This window comes from Grammomys surdaster, unplaced genomic scaffold (assembly GCF_004785775.1).
Source record: "Grammomys surdaster isolate TR1022 unplaced genomic scaffold, NIH_TR_1.0 204, whole genome shotgun sequence".
Taxonomy (NCBI): Eukaryota; Metazoa; Chordata; class Mammalia; order Rodentia; family Muridae; genus Grammomys; species Grammomys surdaster.
Window position 1 is genome coordinate 96,524 of NW_021604649.1, and position 10,114 is coordinate 106,637.

The following is a 10,114-nucleotide window of genomic DNA, read 5'->3' on the forward strand; positions in this document are numbered from 1 at the left end:
TTTTTTTTTTTTTTTTTTTTTTTTTTTTTTTTTTTTTACTGAGAGCTACTATGCCATGAATTCATAGAGCATGGGTTCTAGCAGCAGTTGGTCCTCCTCAAATGGGCTTTTTCTCTCGGTAGAGCAGACTAGAGCTTCAGTTGAACACAGGCCTCTTGCTCTTTGGCTTTCTACTTGAAGCTTGTTCTTTTGGGTTTGGATAGCATGCAAAATCATGGGTCTGTCTCACTGTGCTATCTCATACATGTATAGCACTAGACTTTGCTCATATGTACCCCCCGCTATGAATCTTCTCCAACAAGTAGTCTGCCCTAGGCTCTCAAATCATGAAGAAAATGTGATATGTGTCTTTCCATTTTCCCTCATTACCATGTCTTGTTTCCCCCACCTCTTCATCTCTTTCTATATTCTGCATATGAGAAAAAAAATGAAGAAAACGATGTTGAGGTCTGGCTTATTTCTCTTAATATGATGGTCTCCAGTTCATCTATTTTCCTCCAAAGGACATACTTTTGCTCCTTTTCTTTGTTTTGTTTTGTTTTTTAAGATTTATTTTAAATTATGTGTATGTACAGGCAAGTACAGAGGCCCACAGAAGCCAGAAGAGAAAGTCACAGAAGGTTGTGAACCTTCCAACACATGTGCTAGGAACTGATTGGATTCCTCTGGAAGAGCAGCACACATTCTTAAGCACTAAGCAATCTTTTCAGCCCCATTATTGTTCTTCTTTATGACCAGATAAAGTGTGTGTGTGTGTGTGTGTATATGTGTGCACACACACAGGTATATCACATTTTCTTTATCCATTCAACTGTTGATGGCCATCTGTGCCTTCTCTTTTCTGGCCATTTACTTTTCATAAATTTCAAGAAGCTACCTTAGCTTTTATGATGCTTGATATGTGCAGCATGCAACTTAATTTTTATTATTTTAAAATTATTTTACAATACTATTGCCCTTACCATGCTTATTTACAAGAATTCCTATATCATAATGGAGCAACACTGTAGACTTTTCCCCTTTTGCCATAGTATTCCTTGTGAGGCATCTTTGTTGAATAGCACCCGGTCCATTTAGTCTCTTATATCATCTTTCTTTTATATTTCCAAAAGCAAATTCCAGGCCCATCACTTGTTAGCTTGCTAATGGGGCAATTTACTCAGTTTCTCTTTGCTTCCAATTTCCTCATGTTCCCATGTTTTCACAGCCTCTCAATGTTCTAAGAGGTAAAACGAAATTTTGTGGAGATTAGTGGAATTAATTCATATAAAACACTTATAAGAGTGTCTAAAACAAAGTAAGTACTGAGTGTAGGTCAGTTTTCATTATCTGTGATTCATACTGCATGCCTCATAACGCTGGGACTTACCTGGTTTATTCCAGCTTTGTTGATTATAGAGAGGCAGCCAATAAGCCCCTTCAGCCTTCAATATCCTCCCTCCCATCCCTCTCATTTTCTTTCTCAGCCAAGAACATCTCCATGGCATCTTTTTTTGTTTGTTGTTTGTTTGTTTGTTTTATGTAGTGAGAGTCTGACATGGAAGTAAAAAAATATAGAGTGAGAGAACATATCACACTGAAAAGAGTATCATTGAGGCTTAAACTCATGGCCCTTCCTCTGTGAGGCTGTTGCTAACCCTTTACTTTTAGGATTTAAATGAGATATTTATATAAATGAGTATGGTGCGTGCACTCTTGTAAACCCAGAAGTCAGGTAGACTACAAGTTCCAGGTCAATCTTGGCTACAGAAGTGAGACACTGTCTCAAGGGGGAAAACGTTCATCTTGTTTTCAGAAAAAGACCCTCAAACAAACCTCTTCCTATCATTTGAATGAAAAAGGAAGAAATTTGTCATGTGTGTTTCCTAGAAATGCACCCTGGTTGGCCCAATACACGATACTTCTCCAACCCCCCAGAAGAGGGCACTAACTATCTGTCTAGCCCTACAGTTCTAAGAGGTTAGGGTTAGGGTAAGTGTTGTAGGTGAATGGAAAAGAATCTACTGAAGCAGTGGTTCTCAATCTGTGTGTTCCTTGATCCCAAGGGTCACCTAAGACCATTGAAAAATACATTCCCACTACGATTCATGGCAACAGCAAAATTACAGTTGTAAAGTAGCAATAAAAATAATTTTGTGGTTGGGGGACTGTATTAAAGGGTCCCAACATTAGGAAGGTTGAAAAGCACTGCAGTAAAGGATATTCACCAGTCCTCTATGTGAGAAAAGACTAACTGGAAAAATGGGACAATTTAGGAGATTGGTCACTGTAAGATATTCTAAGCAGCAGGAACTTTTAATGTGCACTGTGGATTCATTTTTTCAAACTACATGGTGTTAGGCACACTAGTAAAAAGTCTGAGGCTTATAAAGAGTAGATTGAGACCCAGTTTCTGGGAACAAGGCTAATATAATCAGTGCCCATGTGTATATAATGACTCTTTCGTCACACTATTATACTTTACACTTTCATAGCTGTATTCATTTTACAAATATCAACCAAGAACTTTCTATATATTAAAAATATGGGAAGACATGTTGGATTCAAATTCTAGCTTTACCATTTAACTTGCTAAATATTTTAAGACAATTGACTTATTTTTTTGTTCCTTACTTCCTCATCTAACAACAAAGATAATAGTAACACTATTTTAGAGGATGGTGTGTGGATGAACTATTAGACACAATAAGGATTCTTGTGCTCTAGATACTATTCCCAACTCTGAGAGTACAGAACTAAATCAGAGAAGTGCTGTATCAGCAGCACTCTGAGGCAATTTTCAAAACACAGGGGTCAGCTGGGAGATGCCAAGATAGAAGAATTTCTTTATCAAGAAGCTAGCACCTGGATAGGGCCATGATATAGGAATCAGTATGACTTTTCCTCTACTGCTTTGATTTCCTAGAAAATGATTTCCTAGATATACTTAAAATTTAAAACTCCAGTCCAAATAGAAGAATATTATATATTTTACAAAGGTATTTTTTGATTTGGAACTGGGCGACATCTTTTTACATAACCATGTCAACTCTGTCAACTAGGTACCATTTCCATTTACACATGTAAAGCTTGAGAATCAGAAAGAGTAACTTGTCCAAAGTTAAATGCTGTGTAAGTAGTCAAAAGCTGCTAAAATTTGGGCTCTTGGGAGGCTGATTTCAAGTACCTCTGCTCCTTGAACCTTATGGTTACTTTAGAATCTGCTAATGTGCATTTAGTGCCATATGGAGACTCCCTTATAAGTCAGCCCCACAGAGATTCCTAAACATAGCCCTAAGATGTATTTCTGTGAAATTGCACTTAACATAATCACCTTTGTAATGCTTAATAAATTTCTTGTAAAAGAGGTCTATGAGAAACCTGTTGTGGAAAAATTACACGCAAGGAAAGTTCTTTAGTTTGGAGGCAGGGAAAACAGAAACAATCTCATTCCACCATTGTTTTCAATGCTTTTGGAAAAAAGCATTATTTCTGGTATGTGAGCCTTACTATCTCTAAAAGTTCTAGAGGTCCCAAGAAAACAAGTCCTCCCTCCCCATTCATGTATGGGAAAAAGGGTCACTGATCCCATGAGCAAGAAATAGACATTGTCCCAGCCTTCTTAGCCTAGAGTCTGCATTCTTACTAAACTGTTGAGACCTCATGAGTGTATCCTCATCCACTTCGATATATCTGTTGGTGTCATACTTGTTCAGGTTTTTTCTTTTTCTTTTTTTCTTTCTTTTTTTTTTTTTGGTTTTTGGTTTTTTTCGAAACACAGTTTCTCTTTATAGCCCAGGCTGTCTTGGAACTCACTCTGTAGACCAGGTTGGCCTCAAACTCAGAAATCCGCCTGCCTCTGCCTCCCAAGTGCTGGGATTAAAGGCATGTGCCACCACTGCCTGGCTCCTTGTTCAGGTTTTAAAGAAAAATAAGTGTAGAATTTTAGAGGACTCCATAGCCAGTCTCAAATCTACAATAAAACCTTGTCTTTTAAATCTAGTCTCAAGTTTTATGTTGAAAAGCAAGAGGACCTGAGCATAATAAAGCACTTAAATAAAGCACTTAAATAAAGTACTTAAATAAAGCACTTGGGACCAATAGCAGACGGATGAGAAATTTAGAATGCTCACTTTCTAACTGTAGACAAGTCTTTGACTCTGTCCTAACTACCTGAGTTAGCTAAAGCTGAAAAGGCCTCTATCTTGATTTTTATTTCCAATGACTGGAACAAAATTGAGAAGCTGTTGTTTGTCTCTTTCACTGACCCTAAGTGTTCCCTTCACCTACTTCTATGGTAAAAACTTCCTGTATGACTTGCATAGACCTGGGAGACAGAATATCTGGGACATGACCACTGAGTGTCATGAGGTTTGGAGTCATACATCCCTTATCTCAGCTTTTCAATCTTCGGCTCTGACATTTAGCTGTAATGAAAGCTCAATTCTTTGTCTGTCTCTCTGTGTCTGTGTCTGTCTGTGTCTGTGTCTGTCTGTCTGTCTCTCTCTCTCTCACACACACACACACACACACACACAGACACACACACAGTAACTGAAAGCTGAAGTAAACAAACTTATCAACAACTGAATTAGCTCTAGATAAATTAGTTTTTTAAACTTGGAGACAAACCAGAACTTCAGACAAATATCTAAGTAGACCTCAAATTGTTTGAATTTTCAGAAAGATGATATTTTATTGTGCCTATCCTTTTGTCTCTTTGTGGTTTTGTTCCCCTGTGGAAATATTTTTTTAACTTTTATTGATTCTTTATAAATTTCACATCATGCACCCAAGTCGCACTCATCTCCAGTCCCTTCATACCACCCTCTGTCTTTGCAACATCCACCCTCAAAGGCAAACAAAAAAGTAAAAATAGAAGCAACAACAACAAAACATAACAAACAACAACACAAAAATCTCGCTGTGGAAGCTGTGGTGTGTCAGAATGTGTCACATGGTATATACCCTTTTGGCCAAACAGTTTTACTTGTAAATGTTCATTGCAATGAGTCATTGGTCTGGTTCGAGGCCTCTGGCTTCTGAGACAGTATGAATACTGGATCCTCACCAGGACTCCTCTCGAATATTCTGTTGGCCTGTGTCATGGAGATCCTAAGCTTTGGTTCTGCAGGACTGGCTCTTTCATATGCTCTAGCACGTCATAGGTTAGATACTGAGGTGGACCAACTCAAAGCCATGGATCTGAGCCTGGGTAGTAGCTGAGTTTGTCGGCCCACCAGCTCTCCCGCTTTACTCGGGTGAGGGGAGAGGGACTGGACCAGCTCTCTTGCTTGTTGCAGCCTGCAAGGGGCTGGACGGGCTCTCCTTTGCTCATGCCACCAGGGCCAGCTCTCCAGCACTGTCCAGGTGGGCATAGTTGGTGAGGAGCAGGGCCAGTTCTCCTTGACATATGTCCTCAGGGCAGGCTCACTGATGCCCAGGTCACCAGGGCCAGCTCTACTGTGCTGCATTGGTAAAGTGTGGGGCCACTCTCTCGAATGTTGTAGCCAGTTCTCATGCTCTGATGTCCTTCGGGCCAGCCCTCTCACATTGCTCAGGAGATGGGCAGAGCCAGCTCGCCCAACAACTGGTGAGAGGCAGGGCTAGCTTTTGCAACCCTTGGACATCAAGATGTCCCTAGGAGGCAGTGCAGACCAGGGACGTCCGCATGGTCTTTGGTGGTAACATGGGCCAAGGACATTGACACAGCTCCTTCTGCTTCAGGGCCATGGACTCAAACATGGCTCTTGGTGGCAGCATGGTCTGGAACCTTACCATGGCCTTAGGTGGCAGCACAGGCTACTCCTCACCACCACTGTGTTTCCAGTTCCTCCTCTCTTCACAGTGCACAAACCATTCTGCTTTTCTTTCACTCCCAAACCCCCACCACACACTTGCTCATCCTAATGGTGCCCTTAGTGCCACAAGCAGTGGGCATGCCTCTGGATGTCTTCAGTGCCATGACAGACAGCTGGCGTGTTTCTCTCCTGTGGACATCTTAAAGAGATGTCCCAGAGACATCTCTTAAAGATTTTGTCCCAGAGGACAAAATGAGAACAAGGAAGTCCACTACTCATTTGCATCAGGGAAGGTGAAAATAAGAACATAGTTGAGGTCTTCTTAGTCATCAGTCTTTCAGAGTATCTACTCAGCAGACACTAAGGTTGACTCCCAAACTCAGAACAGCATCCTTCTTTAACAGACAAGTACATGCTTTAGAAGAAATTGATCTCACAAATTATTTAACATTATATTAAGTACTAGAGAGATGGCTCAGTGGTTAAGAGTATGTGCTTCTCTTCCAGAGGACCCAAGTTCCATTCCAGAACCATGCATAAATATACACATACCTATACACACACACACACACACATGCACACGCACATGCACATGTGTGCACATGTGTGCACACACACACAATTAAAAAAATTAAATCTTTAAAATTATGTTAGAATGGTATACAGAAAAATCATGGGCTATTATAGGAATATCATGTAGCAGGGGAGGGGAGTGGTATTTAAGACACAATTTAGTCAGATGAGTCCAGGAAGTTACAGTGAAAAGATGTTATGTAAATTAAGATATAAAAGTAATGTAGAAGTTCAGCAGATGAAGATTTTGAAAAAGAATGCTACAGACAGATAATATAACAACATAAAGAATCTGAAGCCAAAATGATCTGGCAATCCCAAGGGTAAAAAAGACAAGTTTGGCATGAGCCTAGAACACATATGTCAAGGCTGGAGAGTACACTAGGGATCAAAATATGGAAAACAAAGTTTCCAGAATAATCAGGTTCTGGTGTGCTGTAATGAAAGATGATTAGTCCTTTTTACCATGTTTCAGATCATTTAGAGAACATAAGTGGGCAGAAAATAAGACAATTAGTTTTATTGAGGACATGATAAATTCAAGTGCGTGATAGACGGGAGACTGTAGATACCATTTTGAAGCTTAGAGAAATCTAGAAATACAAAACTGCAAGTTGTCGGCATATACATGTGTGTCAAAGACATGCAAACTGTTGGTTTTTCTTCACGAAAGTATAGCATGGGAAAATGAGAAAGTCCTGGGTGAGACTCTAGACAAGTCTAACTTATTACCATTGGGTTTCTCTAGGTATCAGGCTAGACTCAATTGTGGCACTCTTTCGTGAATCTCTAATGTAGCTAGGATTACAAGTATGTGTCACTACACTTGGCCTTATTGTACCATTTTGTTTTATTGTATGAGAATGGTGCATGTATATGATTATGTAAGTATGTGCACATGTGCATGCAGACACATGTTTGCATGCATAAAGAGGCCAGAGGTGAATGCTGAGTGTCTCCTCATTGCTCTCAACTCTCAACCTTATTGAACCTGGTGATAGTCTGATTGACTCCACATGCCTTTATCTTCCCAGTTTCAGACATAAACCACTGCACACTTCTGTGTGTGTGTGTTTGTGTGTGTATGTGTGCATGTGGTGGGTACTTTACCGACTAAGGAGTTGCTTCAGCCCCTAATATTAGATATAAGTAAGAGGACCAAAGATGCAGAAGCGCTAGGAGAGTGTTGAGACCAGAAGCTATAGAAATTCAATAGTTAACTGTTTAACTGTGTAGAGAAGCAAATGAGAACTACTGATAATTGTATTTAGTATCAAGGACATTGATAACCTAATTTAAGGATGTATTTGTTACTGTGGTGTTATCCTTACCTGATAATCTTTTTCCTGTAACTTTTAATAGTTTTTCACTTTGATGATATCTAAGCCGTGTCTTTAATTTTATGCAACATCATCACTGTGACTACTGAAATAACCTTTCTAAAACAAATATTTAATCACAGAACAGTCCTTTTTAACATAGCTCAATTATCCCAATCTAGCTTCATGAAACAGTTGCAAACTCCTTGAAATAACAAACAGTCCCTTTCTAATATAACATATATATATGTATATGTGTGTATATATATGTATATGTATATATATATATGTATGTATATACATATATATATATATATATATATATATATGGCCTTGTTATGTTCATGTGTACAATTGCACGCTGGAAATTTTTAAGTCAAAGCATTAACAGCCTTTGAAACAACAACCAGGATCCCCTTTAATTCTGCCCGCTCTAATGTTTCTCATCCTCATTTTTCTTAAATGTCTTCAGTTGATGTGATCAACAAAATTTGCCAAATAATTGAGTGAATGAGATTACCTCCAATTCTTGGCACATTTTGAGAAGTGCTTTGTGGTTTTATAGAGTCATGATGTTTACTTAGAAATCTGAAGAAAAACATTTTGGTTTTTATCTCTATTTTTTTAATTCCTTGTAGGTGAGTAATATTGTAGGCTTAGATTTTTCAAAACCTACTTTAATAAGGGTTCTTAAACTCTTTAACCTTTCTTATTGCCCACCACCCACCAGAGATAGTAGAAAGGAAAGGTTAATAGGGCAAAGGGGGATATGATTCTGTTTAGAAATAGTTCTTTGGGGGTGATTCCAATCTTCGTTGTCAGGATATCAACAGTTCAGTTCTCACAAATCCCCAACAGCAGTTTGAGTTAGTAGAAACTGTAAGGCTCTTTCAATCTGTCCAAATCTGTGGAAACTGTGCAGCTATCATGAGAAATTCTTTGGTGTGTTTTTCTCTACAAAGTCATGACAAGCAATGATCAGCAAAGAAGGAAAAGTGAACCAATGCCACAGTGTCATCAGTGAAGACCAGCGTCAGCAAAGCTCTAGGAAGACCAGCAAAGAGTAGCAAGGTGAACAAATGCAAGAGTGTTGCCCACTGTCTGTTGAGTTATACGTATACCCTTTCCAAGCATCACATGTCCTCTCAAGTGTCTGTTCCAGGAAAACATCACATGCTCTTTTTCCAGACAGCTTCCAGAAAAACAGGATGTGTCTGTTCTCAGCAAAAGATCCTCTTGCACGTCTGCTTTAGCAAAACATTCTCTGACGTGTCTGCTTCAGCAAAACATCCTCTCATAAGACAGTTTCCAGAAAAACATCACATGATACAACTGAGTCTCCAAAGAAACCAGAAATTTCCACTTCACAATATATTGTGATTGTATTCACCCATTATTACTATCTGCAAATATCTTCTCCTCTCCCTCTGAACCCCTTCTTCATCCCACCAAGGCACCCAGTGTCTATACCATTAGAGAAAATGATACCCCATTCTCTAGCAACTTTTAACAACCATTAACTCCTCTGAAAGGGATGGGACCTCATGAATACCTTGTCTATCCATAGTGAACAGTTTGGGGGCACAATATAGTATAGGTATCCATACGTGCTGTGTGTTCATGGTTGCAGTGATAATATCATATCTAGATGGCAGACTTTTATGATACTCTTATCAATCTTTTGGCTCTTAAATTCTTTCTCTTCTCTCTTCTATAATGTCTCCTGATTGTTAAAGATAGAGTTGATAAACATGTCCCATTTAAGGCTGACTGCTCGTTAATTACTTATCCTCAGCACTTCGACCAGCTCTGAGTCTCTACATTGACTATAATCTTTTGGGGGAAAAAGTAGCTTCACTGGCCTGGGTTCTGAGCCAACATATGGATATCAACATAAGTAGAAAGCAGCTTGACAATATCTTCATTTTAGGAAACAACAGTAGTGTTTTCCTCACTTGGGCCTAGGCCTTCTCCACATAACTTTTGAGCAGGTATATAATATCAGGCATGTGATCTTTTTCATGTGACATGCCTCAAACCTAGTCATAAACTGGTTAGTTATCCTCAGTAAAGAACTGGAGTTTTCACTAAATCTTTGTGATCCTCCCTACATTCTGCCCTCACTCCTGCTAATCTATACTGAGACTGTACTTTTTACGAGTTTTAGTTTCTTGAGCAAGTGATGCTTCTGATAGAGACAGAGTGTTCAAGACACAGAAACTAGAACTGGGAGGCAGCTGGTGGAAAACAACGAATAATATCATTTTGCTCAGAACTGATGTTAGGATACGACTGGAGCAAAACCAAGGCAATCATCCCATGGTTTACAAACCATGAAAATCACTTATATTCCTTATCATAAACTCTCAAGATAGAAAAATAAGTAAAACACAGTAGTAGGGGAAGCATTCACACTATTTCTGAAAATAGCATACCTCCTTT